The sequence below is a fragment of the Acomys minous genome (genome assembly GCF_964271855.1).
Source record: "Acomys minous genome assembly, chromosome: 11".
NCBI classification, from domain to species: domain Eukaryota; kingdom Metazoa; phylum Chordata; class Mammalia; order Rodentia; family Muridae; genus Acomys; species Acomys minous.
The window spans coordinates 87,161,110-87,175,941 of NC_140492.1; positions in this window are offsets into that span (position 1 = coordinate 87,161,110).

The following is a 14,832-nucleotide window of genomic DNA, read 5'->3' on the forward strand; positions in this document are numbered from 1 at the left end:
TTTCATGTAATGGCTTCCTAGCCTGTTCATCACTTACACACAGAGACTCCTCTGGTATGCATTGCCTGGCCTTGATGGCTCTCGGAAAGCATAAAGGAAGAATCCATGACCCTTTAACTCTAGCATCTTTCAAGACTTTTTAGCCGGTACCACAAGGGTGACACTGTCCAGTGTAACTGCCGGCTTGGAATGGACCTTGGCTTCCTTATGCCACATTAATAGCACATTTCATGGTTTCTTTATATAACATAAAAGTTCTTAGTCCTTTTTCTTTCACAGGTTGGAATCTTAGCTGGGTAGGGTCTTTCTCTGAAAGCATCTGTCCTTTATTTCATTGAAAACTCTAAGGTTTCTATTTAATGCTTCTAATAGCCTTGATAAGGTAAGACATTTTCCCATCAAAACACTAAGATCACCATCTGACACTAAGATCACCAGTGCCTTTTTTAAAATTTCAGTCTGCATAATTTGTATTTCTTACTGCCTCATTTGCTCATTTTCACTGTAAATGTGCATAAGAACAATTATTAGTTATCATGTGACAGAGTCAATACCAGACTGTCTTAGAATCTAGTTTGCCTTAAGAAAGTTCTTGGGGATTGAGGATAAAGCAACATTATTTTTTAATATTTAATTTTATTTTTTTTGCTATAATATTAGAGGAATGGGTTTATAGCCCACCTGCTAATATTGTTGGGTCCCTTCCCACACCTCTTGAGTTGGGCCTCCACAGTCTGCATATCAGTACTGTTGTCTTCCATACTCCTACTAAGATGGCACATTAAGTCACACTTGAACTGTTCAATTACTTTTCTAATCCAAAGTTTCAAAATCTTCCATATTGTACCCAAACCAAAAACCCATTATAGTCAAGTTTGTCATAATAGTCAGTTGAGTCTATGGTACCAGTTTCTGTCTTAGTTATTTTTCTATAGATGTGATAAAACACTAGGACCAAAGCAACTTTTTGAAGAAAACGTTTATTTGGGTTTCCAGCTCTGAGGGATAAAAGTCCATCCATCGTTGCTGGGTAACATGTTAAAAGTGGCAAGAATGGGGGGTGGGAGGAAGGATTTGGAAGTTGAGTGCTTGGGTACTGCAAACACCAAGCAGAAAGATAGCTAGAAACGGTGTGATTATTTAAAGTCTCAATGCATGCATCAATTGGCATACTTCCTCCAACAAGGCCAAGCATCCTCATCCCTTCCAAGCAATATCACCTGCGGGAACCAAGTACTCAAACACCAAGGCCTGTAGGCAATGGTTCTCAACCTTTCAAGGCTGTGACCCTTTAATACAGGTCCTCACGTTGTGGTGCCCGCCTCCATAAAATGCTTTTTCACTGCTACCTCGTAACTGTGATTTTGCTACTTCGTAAATTGTAATGTAAATATATGTCTTTTCCTCACATGGTCTTAGGTCATGACCCCTGTGAAAGGGTTGTTCGGCTCCCAAAGGGCTCGTAAACCACAAGCCGAGATCCACTAGTATAGGGGATGGTCTCATTCAAACTATGGCACATACGATGATGTTATTCATTTACGAAACTGTTTTTTTTTTTTTTTGACAACATCTCGCACCCATTCACTGCAAAAGTCCTGAAAAGAACAGGAAAACAAGAGGTGTATATCAAATAATAAAAGCAATCTATAACAAACTTTTAGCCAATATCTTTTTAAATGGAAAGAAACTCAAAGCATTTCTGCTGAAATCAGATGAAAGCACAGACATCCACTTTCTCCATACCTCTCCTGTACAGAACCTAAGTCTTACCTAAAAAAATGAAACAAATTGTACAGAACCCGAAAAGAGTGACAGATCACAAAATCTCAGAACCTGGAGCATACTGCAGAGTCTACAGGCAGCGACACAGGCTGGAGAGTGTCCTTTCCACCTGAGTCATTTCTTTTAGACTTCATCCATAAAAATCTTGCCTGGTTTCTGCTTCTTCTAGGCAGCTGGTCCTGTTTCAGAGTCTTTTTTTTTTTTTTTTTTTTTTTTTTTTTGTAGCTTGGTTCTACTAGTTTGAAAGCAACTCACAGCTTTTATAGCTTAGTCTGGCAGAGAGGGGCCTAGTGAATCTGGTCAGTTTCAGGGACTTCCTAACTCTATTTTGTATTGTTTACTTTGCTGCTTAAGGTACTTCCTTGAAGGGTGAAATGTTTCAGTCAGGGAGGAAACTGTTACACAACAGAACTGAAGGAGATTGTTAATAAAAAGAGGGAAAGAAGATGTCCCAATAGTCTTATTTGCAGATGATATAATTTGGTATATCATCAAAGACTACTAGGAATCTTCTACAACTTTAAAAACAATGAGCAAAGAAGCAGGATACAAAAATTAACATGCAAAAATCAGTAGCTTTCCTGTATATAACTAGCAAACATACTGAGAGAGAAAATTCACAATAGCCTCAAAACTGATGCAAAAATGAAATATCTTGGAACAACTTGTATAATCAAACTTCCAAGACATTGAAGAAAAAAAAAAGGCAACATCAGAGAATGTTGGTGAGGAATGGTGTGCTGCAGCCGTCATCTCGGTCAAAAAGCCTGTAAGGACTCAGTTACAGACCAGATGCTGAAAAGAACTGGGCTTTCCTTGCCACAGTAATGATTAGACAAGACCTTGGTTTGAAATGAAAGGTTCGTAATTTGCATTTAGTCTCTGTTGGGTTTCTCTGTTAGCAGTCCTTGACACATAAAGAGAAATAACATGCTTACAGTCCCAAATGGTGTGACTTTATGGAAATCACTAATTCTAAGATTTGTTTGTAATATTCACTAGCATTTTCAGACTGAAGCATCAAGTTTCAATAGGTAGTCTAACAGGTGTGATGACTCGTAGCAACTCCAGTTATTTAGCTATTTTTTTTTTTTGTCTCCCTATTGAAGCATTCCATCCTGTAGAGAAGCTCCTTATGCCATGAGGTAAACAACTCAAAATAGTCATCCCTGAACTTGACCGGATTCTCTTGGTTTCTCTTTCTCAGAGTAAATAAACCAAGTTGCAAGACTCTGAGGCTGGACCAGCTGCCTGCAAGGAGCAGAAACTAGCTGAACAGACTGGAAGAAAAAGGCGATCATCAATAGTTGCACAAATCTTATTGGAATAAAGAACGATGCAATAGTTGCACAAATCTTATTGGAATAAAGAACACTTTTTTTTTTGATTGGATATAAGACTCACTCTATCAGATGGGATCCTTAAGTTCACACTGCTAAAGGGACTAGGAATCTGAGACTACATAGATCATAAGTATGGAAGAAAACTAATATTGTAATTTTACTAAAGGAACAAAACAATAAAATGAATCCTAGTGATATATTGCTACACACGTTCTTTAATACCTTCTTCAGAGATTAAAATATTCTATCCTGCAGGGAAGCACTTTAAACAGGAAGGTAAGCAACTCACAGTAGCGTCAGAATGTTGTCCCTGAAACTGACCAAATTCCCTAGTCTCCTCCTAGTTAGCAGGCCAACCTGTAAAGAAGACCCAGAGACTAGGCTGGAAGAAGCAGAAACCAGCCACGCTGCCTATGAGGTTTAGGCCAACCCAGTCCATTTTAAAACATATTCTCCAATCTATCAGGCTGCCTACAGCTTGTTCCAAGTTCCCAGCTTTTGGGAGCTGTCAGTTGGCTGGGGTGAGTGGGCAGCTTTGGTGTTAGCTGTGTCTGAGTCATTTCTGCCTCTGTAAGTAACCCTCACCCACATTCCTCTAAGTAACCCCAATAAAACTCATTGGTTCATTTAGTTGGACTCAGGAGGTCTGTAATGGGCTTCCTATGGGAAGGGAATGGACACATGGATAGCACATGTATAGACCTGTGCATAGCATCCCCAAGAAAATGTTTTGCCACATGACATGCATATATTCTCCATATTATTTATAAATATCAGAGTGATTTTTCCATTGCACGTATATAACATGATTCAACACTTTGAGGAATATGTTATTGATGACAATTAAGGTTTGAAACTTTCAGATATATCACAGTCATACAATTTTTTAGGTCTTTAACTTTTTCTGAAGGAACTTTTATGTTGTCTGTACCATGTTTATAAGTACTTCATATAAGTGCTCTGACGCAGCAGTTTCGAGTGGTTGTGACAGAGGTGATACAGTCTGCACACCTGAAAACATGTATTATTTGAAAAAAAATCAAATTAATTTAATTAAATTCTACCTGAAAAATATAGGAGCGCCATGTGGAAGAAGCTTAGTCTAACTGTAATGTGGATCTGTGATGGCTAAGTTTGTGTTGATGGCCAGCTTTATGTTCAAAAGTCTAACATTTTGTGCTTAAAAGAACAATAAAGCAAAATTGGACCTCCAAATGTTATGGATTGTTAAGGGTTGATTTCTGTAATTGCCTGGTCTTGTACAACATTAAGAGAACTGTTGTTTATGCAAGGTAATAATAAGTCAGGAGGTCAAGCTCTGTTTCTGCTTTAGTAAACCAAGGCTTGCTTTGCAGGATAGTATCTTACGCTTGCAGGAGAACAGAATGTTAACTTTGTGTTCTTTGCCTTTATAAACACTTAAATGATGTGGCAGGACACTACATTTGGGAGTCCTGAGTCCCAGGTATAGAGATGGCACCAGTATATGAATAAAAACCCTTTTGTACTTGTGGTCAGACTGATTATTCTTTGAATGACCCCAGACCCATAACAGAGACCTCTGTTATGAATTTATTTCACATTTAATTAGAACTGAATTAATTTAGAATAAACCATTGATATTACTGAAAAATTATATTGGCATTTTATTTTGAGGCACAATCTCTTCAAGTAACTAGTCTCTGAAGTTTTCAGAATCTTTCAATACATTTATTTGGAGGTTCTTATGCAGTTAGTAATATTGCCCTTGTCCTCATGGTAGATAGTAAATGTCAAGAATTGCTTTGCATATTATATTCTCATTATTTTTTTTTTTACTTAACATGTCTCTTAGTTTTGTGGTTTATTGTCATGGGAAGAGATTATTGGAAATAATTTTTAATAAGCATTACTATCAGTAATAGTATAGTTTTAGATCTATTGGGTACTAAATGACCAAAGCTTTTATATTTTTATCTCCACTCTATAAATGACTGGCCTCTACTTCACACTTGTGTTTTACTTACAAGTGCTCTTTAATTTTCTTTCTTTTCTATCTCACAATGGGCAGTTTTTTTACAAACTTGCATCTTACAGGTCTCTGTACAAGTCTTAGTGTAAATTCCTAAATCCCAAGGTGTGGGCAGGACAGCTGCTGGCTATACTTTCTGGAAGACTGACACCTAAGGTTACAGATCTCCCTAGTTCCCTAGTTGTGCTTGTCCTTTTGTTCTTTGTTTTATAGTGGGAACTCAACATTCTGTCCTTGAAAGAAACTTGTTACATTGCATGTAGAAAAGCTTGCAAACAGGGAAATGGATGGTCACATATTAAGGTGAGAAATTTATTTATTGGACAACTGTTAATGCCCAAATCCTCACACCAATCTCATAGAGCCTATAACATTACCATGGCAATTCCTGACATTATTGGTGATTTTTACTGGTGGCTCTGGAGATACAGTTTTTCAGTTATTTTTTTCTGCAGCTAACAGCAGCCACCCGTGCTTCACCGTGTAATCTATTTATTCATACTTTATTGAGGGTGTCCTCTTCTCCAATCATTAAGTCGATATTGACAATTGGAGAAGCAAGAGAGTTGAAAGCAAAGGCTGAGAAAGAATACAGTATTAAAAGCAAGAAAGGCTGCTCATTTGTATGCTAGCAAAAGATATATGTGATACTACTGAACTTAAAACAGAATAGCTTTCCTATTCACATTTAAAAAAAAAAATACCCAGATGGAAATATAAAACATCTATATTTGCCAACTTCTACCCATGGGTCCTGAGTCCTCGAGCTCTGAACTTAACCTTTTATCCACAGATAATGAAATAGGTACCAAGAAAATTAAAGTGACCTAGCCAAGGGATATGGCTAGTCAGTGGATACTCTAGGATCAGAAGACACACATTTCTACTAGGTTGCTGAAAAGTAATGCAGATAGCCTTTAGAGGCCATGGGTAGCCATGTCATTGATAAATGTTTCCAAATATGTTTTAATGAATTTGTGCTACCTGAATAAAACTTCTTTTGAGGCAATATGTTTTATATATTAATTTTCCCTCATTGTAAAATATTATATTAATCCCACTATGGCCAACACTGCAACCCTCCTGAGTAATACACCTCTCTGAGGCTAAAGAGGAAGGGATTGCTGGTTTTCTCAAACCCATCTTGATCACATTCTTGCAAACTTGGCTCTTCTAAATATACCTCAGCAAGGACAGTGTACTGATTATGCAAATGAATTCACTATTTTCTAGGTCACAGCAGGCAAGATTCGACATAGAGTGTGCCAACGTGAATATCAGGGGGCTCCTGTTGCCAGAATGTAAACGGCTTCTGACAAAGTTTGACTGGAGTGAAAGAGGCTATGTGACTCTCCCCACAGTAATCACCTAGAAGAGCTGGGATCTAAGACTCTTCTGCTGTAGAAGAGACTCCATGTTGCTTGGCCACCCTGACACTTGAGTTGGAAGCTATGAGCGAAAATTGACTCATTCTATTCTATCATCAATTCTGCACAGTTTTGGAAATTGTTTGGATCTTAAATTCGTCATCTGAATAAATTTGCTTATTTTAAGTTGGAGCAGAGGGTAAATATTAAACTATAATTGCTAACTCCTTGTTAACATATCCTGGGAAGACTTAACTAAATAATTCTGGATAATTGGTTTCCTCTGATGCAACATGAATGCCAACCTTGTTACTCACTCAAGATTTTCAGGAGGATTTATATGTACTTAAATGTATAGATAGTTCACTAATGTTCTAAATCCAAGCATTTCACTATTCCCCGAGTTTTCCTCTACTATGGGTCACAATGTATGATTTGCTGATACATATTTATAGTGAAAGAGGAATACAGTCTGGAAATCATGGGCTAAATCGCTGGGTTTGCACTACCGATGATTTGGCTCTGAATACTCGTGGGAGCCTAGAAATGCTCTGAAACCTGCCATAGCTTCAGTTATGTCCATGGGACATAAAGTAATTATTAGTCCAAAGGGCATTGCTGTTGTGCTAGATGTTTCACAACTCAAGACACCATTGTCCTAGGGACAAGGACTATGGTTCTGGAACACTGTAGTCACATTAACATATTTTCTTGTTTCTTAATTTTGTGCTTAAGCCTTATCTTTATTTGGTAAGTTTTCTTTTTAGGAAAGAAAAAAATTATTATCTGTCTAGAAAGCTTGCACTTAAGGTAGGATAAAAATATATCAAACAAACATACTGGAGTAAAATAAGAAAGGTTTTTGATAATTCATATATAGAATGATGGATATAGTTAAAATTAGTGTATGATATACTTGAAATTTTCTACTAGAGTATACTCTAAGTACTCTCACCATATATACAAATATATGGATAACTGTGAGAGGAGGGATATATGAAATTATGGTAGTTATTTCACCTTGTATAAATATAGAAATATATTTTTACCATAAAATATTTTTAATAAATATATTTTATTTATTGTATCTCAATAAAGCTATGGAAGTTATGTTATTTCTTACAAGTGTCAATAGTAACTTTCATTTTGCACAACTCTTTTTAATTGGCTTTGTACTTTCAGAGGCATTTCATTTGCTACTCAGGAGTTGTGCTGTCAGTAATTGTTACTCACTCTTCTGTGTGTATAGGTCAGTGTCTCTAAGTACAAAACCCATCCCTCCTTATTTTTTCCCATAGCTTGTAGATGTCTAGTCATTTCCTGGCCATGTATCAAATCATTTGCCATCTTTGAGCAAACATCAATATATCCTGTTTTAAAAGCTTACAGAAGGCCCTTTCCTCCTGCAGTTGTGTATTTTATGAAATCAACACAGACTGGAGACCACTGATTTCAAACTCTCCCCTAATATTCTGTGTGGTCTTGCTCAAGACCTTGGCTCTTTAGGAATTCATTGTGCTAACAGTGAGTGGTAATTACACTCATGGGGAGAAAATGAGGTCACAGAATAAACAGAGCTCTGTACTCAGTAATGCCTTGCGTAGGGAAGACACTCAAGAGTTCCTCACTATCCTGTATTTCAATTACTTTTAGAAATGTCTAATTTTGCTTTTTATTACATAAAAATTGGACATTTAGTCACTTGGGGTTTCCCACAGATAGTTATTTAAGGTCTAATAAAAAATGTGAAAACATCATGAGAAGCTTAAAATAACAGTACATTGGAAAAGACATAGTTACAATGTTTAGTGTTTTGTTAATATATTATATATCCTAATAAATTAAGGTAGATATCCCTCTAAAGTTCTATGGGAAACCAAGAGGGCAGCTATTTGGTCTGCCTTTCAGTTCAATGTTCTAGCATTAAAACTGCTAACCCTAAAACTGCTAGCCTTGGGGCTGAAGAGATGGCTCAGAGGTTAAGAGTACTGGCTGCTCTTCCAGAGGTCCTGAGTTCAATTCCCAGCAACCACATGGTGGCTCACACCCACCTATAATATGATCTGATGCCCTCTTCTGGCATGCAGGGGTACATGCAGGCAGAATACTGTGTACATAATAATAAGTAAATATATCTTTTAAAAAAACCTGCTAGCCTTTGTATGTTAGTAGCAGGGGTAATGAGCAACTCCTCTGGGCAGCTTTAGGATTCCCAGGAAATGGGGCATCAATGACTATAGTCCATTATTCCTTCCTGGTCAGGATTTATCAGATCCCTGCAATAGTAGGGAAGGATTATGTGCCTTTGCATCGTTAAAACAGTTTGGAGATAAGTAAATGAGCAACTATCAGTCAAGTTTGAGTTGGAACTACAGACATGGTGACTTTCCTCACAGGCAAAGTTCCTGATCCCAAATTAAAAGCCAGGAATTCACATCTATGAGAACAGCTGGGATACCTTGGCCCTCATGCACAGAACTGAATCCCTAGGCTCTCTTAATGACAAAGTTTGACTAGTGCCTTAAAAGGATGGTGTTTGAAAAGAGATGTAGAGGCGAGGTGTGAAAGAAACTGCAGTTCAGACAGGATAAAATAATCTTCTATTCAAGGTGAAACACCGACAAGTCGCTACAAGAGGAAAAACTGCCAAGTATTGTCTGTAGCAAAGCTAAGCACAACTCAGTGGAGATTGCACGTTGGTTTATTTTTCATTTCAAATTGTGCTTGTGTGTGTGCTTCCTCCCCCTTCCACCCACTCACTCTTTGTCTCCGAACTCCTTTTTTACCAGAAGTAGTTTTGGCAGAACAAAGGTGTCAAAGAGAAATTCAGGCAGGCTGACTGGATGTTGGCTGAACACACAATGGAGTTTGTGGTGTGACTCAAGAAAAGAGAGCACAATTATTAAATCCCAGAAACTTTTTTTTCTGACTGAGGAGGAGAAGGATGAAATAAAGAAAAGTAAGAAAACCAGAATTACAAAGTTCAGAGTAGAGAATCTCTCCAGTTAAAAACTCACATGTCACTTAGAGTTTCTATTGTAAGCAGTCTTTAACCTCATCAAGGTGGAAAATAAGAATATTGGAAGCTCACTAGTTTCTGTGAATGTTAATGTCACCATTTAAAAGAATGAGGTCTTGGCCGAGTGCCTACTGTGTGTTGTGTAGCCCGAAAGAAGAGACTGCAATGAATATTTTCATATTCCCATTAGATTCAGGTCATTTAAAGTGGAGCTACTTTCTCAGATAATTTTACCCCTGACTATCATGATTTTTATTTTCTCTTATAATGTTAAAAAAAAAACCTCTAAGATATTACAGATGCAGCAGATACTTCGTATGTTGGAGGAAAGCTTTGGATAGACTCTGAGTGTGTGGGAACAGGATGAGGAAGACTAGGGCATGATGAACAAGGACTTGTAAAATCAGCTCAAACATACATACGTTGGCAAGACCGATGCAAATTTTTTTGGTAGCCTCAGCTATTTAGCAGGTCACTTTCTTCTCACAATAATATTGGCTTGCTTTTTTTTTTGTATGTGTTGGAAAGATTAAGTAATCATCAAGACTGTAGAGTTTCCAACTTACTCTGATGGCGCTCTGAGAGTGGTATGGAAGAACGGAGGGCTGGAAGGACCTAGAAGGTTCAGGATGCCCACAAGGAGACCATCAAGGCACGTGGATCTAGACCCACAGGGAGTCTGCACAAACTGTTGCACCAACCAAGGACAATATAGTAAACCTAGACCCTCCCCCTTCAGATATAGCCAATGGACGGTTCATTCTCCGTGGCTGTGGGGAGAGTGGGGACTGTCTCTGACATGAACTCTGATGCCACAATTTGATCACTTCCTTTTGGTGGGGAAGCTCTGTTAGCGCACAGGGGAAGGAGAAGTAGGCTATCCGGATGAGATCGGTTAGCCTGTGGTCATATGGTGGGGGAGGAAGTGCCCTTCTGTCTGTGGTCTAAGGGAGGGGAATAGGGTCAAAGAGGGAGGGAGGGTGGGATGGGGAAGTTACATGTGAAGGGATAACAATCCGGATGTAATCTGAATAATTATAATAAATCAAAAAAGGGGTCTTGTGACTATTGTATCTATCATTCTGGGTTGCCTTTGACTAACTGTGAATATGGACGTAGTAGGACATGCTAACTTCCATTCATTCTCAAATGTCTATAGTTTTTTCTTTAAATCAATTTTAAGAAATAGTTACATAATGTCTTCTTCAAAACCTTATCGTTCATAGATTGGTTAATTACACCCATTTGCATTTCACTTTTTATAGTTCCTTATCTCTTCTCCAGGTTTCCACCTTCCAATGTTATAGCATATATATATATGTTTTATACACTTATGTAAATATAATAAATATAATGTGAATATATAGAATATATGTATAATCATTAATAAATAACTTTTGAAATCTAGGCTCCTTTTTAGAGTCACCCACTTTCTGAAATATGTTTCATGCTGTTTAAAACATTACTTCTCCTTCAAACTCCTTGCTTGCTGAAATGCTTTGATATTTATTTCCAACAGTGTTGTTTTTAACGTAGCCTGTACTGATGCCATAAGTTTATCAAGAGCTGATTATTAAATATTTGAGAATTTTGTGTTGATGACTAAATTTACTATTGTAAAAGTATTTACCACCACTTATAGTGTATTTCTTACAGATGAACTTTATATATAAAAAACTAAGATATAAACTCAAAAATAGTAATGAGGCTTCTCATAGAGCTAGAACATAGGCATTCTCTTTAATGCTATGAGTGTTTTGTGATTCTGAATTGCCATAAGGAAACAATAAAATGGAATTAAATAAGTAACTTCATTCCATCTGTTTAATATATTCCAGTGTAATGTTTGTAGCTAAAAGTAGGAGCTATAACAGCATGATGATACAAACGTTTTTTTAATTTCTTATTATTTATTTAATTTATTCAGATTACATCTAAATTGTTTCCCCCTCACTTGTATCCTTCCATTCCTCCGGATGTTGGCTGAACACACAATGGAGTTTGTGGTGTGACTCAAGAAAAGAGAGCACAGTTATTAAATCCCAGAAACTTTTTTTCTGACTGAGGAGGAGAAGGATGAAATAAAGAAAAGTAAGAAAACCAGAATTACAAAGTTCATAGTAGAGAATCTCTCCAATTAAAAACTCACATGTTACTTAATGCTTCTATTGTAAGCAGTCTTTAACCTCATCAAGGTGGAAAATAAGAATATTGGAAGCTCACTAGTTTCTGTGAATGTTAAGTCCCTCCCACTTTCACCCTACTCCCCTTCCCTAAGTCTATGACTGAGGAAGACCTCCTCTCCCACTATATGGTCATAGGCTATCTATCAAGTCTCATCTTGGTAGCCTTCTTATCCTTTCTATGAGTGCCAAAAAAATAGATAAAGAAACTGTGGTACAGTTATACTATGGAATACTACTCAGCTATTAAAAACAAGGAAATCCCAAAATTTGTGGACAAATGGATGGAACTAGAAACGATCGTACTGAGTGAGTTAACCCAGAAGCAGAAAGACTCACATGGTATATACTCACTTATAATTGCACACTATCCCAAAAGGGATGTCGCATGAAAGTCTTCACTTACCAGGAGATCGTGATAGATGATACAAACTTTAACAGAGCCAACAAGGCAGGAATGTGATTGTAAGAGAAGTTGGAAGTTTCTGTGTAGGCTCTGATGTTATAGTTAAACTACCGGTGCCAATTTGTTGCGGTTATTTTTACCAGTATGCCCTAATAATGTGTATTATCAGGCCTATAATTATTATTACAACAGTGTTTTCTAACCTGCTAGCAATCAATCAATCGAGACACAGACACCTTCTATATTTTAAAATAGCCTTAGTTAACCTGGGGCAGGGCAGATGTTAATCCCCTAAACTACCTACCATAGTGGGGCAGGTATGGGATACCTGTCCCAATCCCATGTCATCTTCTAATAATTTCTATCAAGCTACCTCCCACCATAACCCCAAATACTTGCTAATTATCATCATCTGGGCCAACTCGTCAGCCACACCAGCCATGTGCTTCTCCTCCACCTAACCTATGATGGTGCAACCTTCTTATTCTCTCTCCTCTGATATTTCTTCTTCCTGAGATTCTCTCTGTCTCCCCAAACCTGGGAACCTTAGCCACGGCTATCCCATTTGCCCGGCCCAAGTGTGATGGCCTTTTATTGGTCAAAGAGGTTAGGCTCATAGGCAAGGTGAGTCACAAAGAAAGTAGGCAGTAATTAGCACAAAATTACATCAAACCAACCTCCAACAATTCCCTGTTTCTGTCTAAATAAAAAGGCCATTCTTTTTATATACAGTAAGAACAATTATGAAAAATTATAAAACAATAAGACCAATAGGTAAGACTTACATACTCGGACCTTTTTCCAAACCTACTTTATTTGAGGCTCTTTAATGTTTATACCTCATTTCCAACCCACCTACCCTAGATAAGAGAGAAAAAAGGTTAATGGGAACAGGAGAAGTAGAACTTTTTGGATTCAGTTCCGGTCAGCAATTCCCCTGGCAGCAGGATTTCAGCAGACCAGCAATTCAACCAAAGTTGCTGCTGGAACGTGGAACAGCACCCAGAATCCAGAGCAGCCGCTGGAACCAGAGCCTGGAATGTTCACTGGAGCCGTTCTCTCTAGGAGTGTCTAAAATAGAGCGATGAACAGCCAAATTCCAAGACCCCCAAACCCCCATCTTCCTGTTTTGGTCCTATATGAACTCTGGTGCTCCCAATTTGATTTGATCACTTCCCTTTGTGGAGAGGCCCAGCTGGCACACAGAAGAAGGGGAAGCAAGCTATCTGGATGAGATCTAATAAGCTGTGGTCATATGGTGGGGGGCGCGGGGATCCCCTTCTGTCAGAGGTCTAGGGGAGGGAAATAGGGTAGAAGAGAATGAGAGGGTGGGAAAAGGAAGACACAAGTGAGGGGATAATAATCAGGATGAAATTTGAATAAATTATACTAAATTAAAACAAAAAAAAAAGAGTTTCAATTATTTGTGTGATAGCTGGATTAAGAGAGAAACTAAGAGAAACAAACACGGTTATATAAAAATAATCTGTAACAACATACAGCAGTTCTTAATAATTCTATCAATTGTCTACTATATGTCAATCATCTCTCAATCTGCATCTATTTTTCTTAGGTACATAATTTAAAATGTCATAAGGCATCTAAGTATGTTACCAGGATGGTTGAGATAAGGTTATTTTCCACAGACAAAGCAATTTTACATCAGTCATTTAATTTTTTCCTCCTGTTTTGGTAACATGGAAACACTAAAGATATAACTCTATGTACATTCACATGTAAACTTTTAACTTTATCCCTTTGTTCATTGAAAAGCATGTATTTATGTCTCCTGAATGTGGCAAATTCCTTCTATAATAGATGAATAGGCTGAGTTTTTGTGTCCCAGGAACACTGAGAGTCCAACATGGAGGACAGCACAAGCACATAAATTCTTTCTCTTAAAAGTTAAAGTAGTGTCAGGGTAATTGGCAACAAAGTAAGCATGTCCAAACAAAGGTTTCTTTTTCTCTTCTATGATCATGGAAATTTCATGGACGTCAATAAGTGGAGCTGTATTTTTAAACATAAGTGATGTGTGAGGGGTGACTGAACATGCTAAGGAAAGGGTATCTGAGAGCATGTGGGAAAGAACTCCGTTGTGACCTGTGGGACCACTGGACAGGGGTTAGTACAGTTAGTACAGGGCCACTGACTCAGCAGGATGTTCCCCAGAGAGCTGGGGACCCATGAGTGTTTCTATCTTGAAGTATGACAAAGTTACAGCTAGGGAACAAGAAAGTTCATGCAGCAGCAGGCAGCCCTGACATGGCAGAAGAATCAAGGTGACCATGGAGACCAGGAGGAGGAGAAATTAAAACATGGTGCAGACTGAAAGTGACTGCGCTCATCAGCCAGGATTTGAGTCCAAAGGAAGAAGTAGCACAAACGTAGTTAGTGCTGGGTGGGCAGGACCTTGATAGATGATGACTGTGGTTTTAGAAATAAATGTTTAATATATGACTTCATGCAGGGGTTTTCAGTATCTTTGAGAACTTATGTTTAATTATTACTTTGGCCATTACTTCTTTTCCTTGTAAAGAAAATTCAGGTTATCTGTCACTGTCCAGCTAATGCTTTTTTCCTACTCTATGTGCTTACTTCTAAGATATTTATAACCTGTAATCATTTTCTTCTTTTTTAAAGTACACATGATATTTCCCTCAGGCTGTTCCTCTGAGTCATGCCCTATAATCTTCGCATTGTTTTCCCCACCCTGGA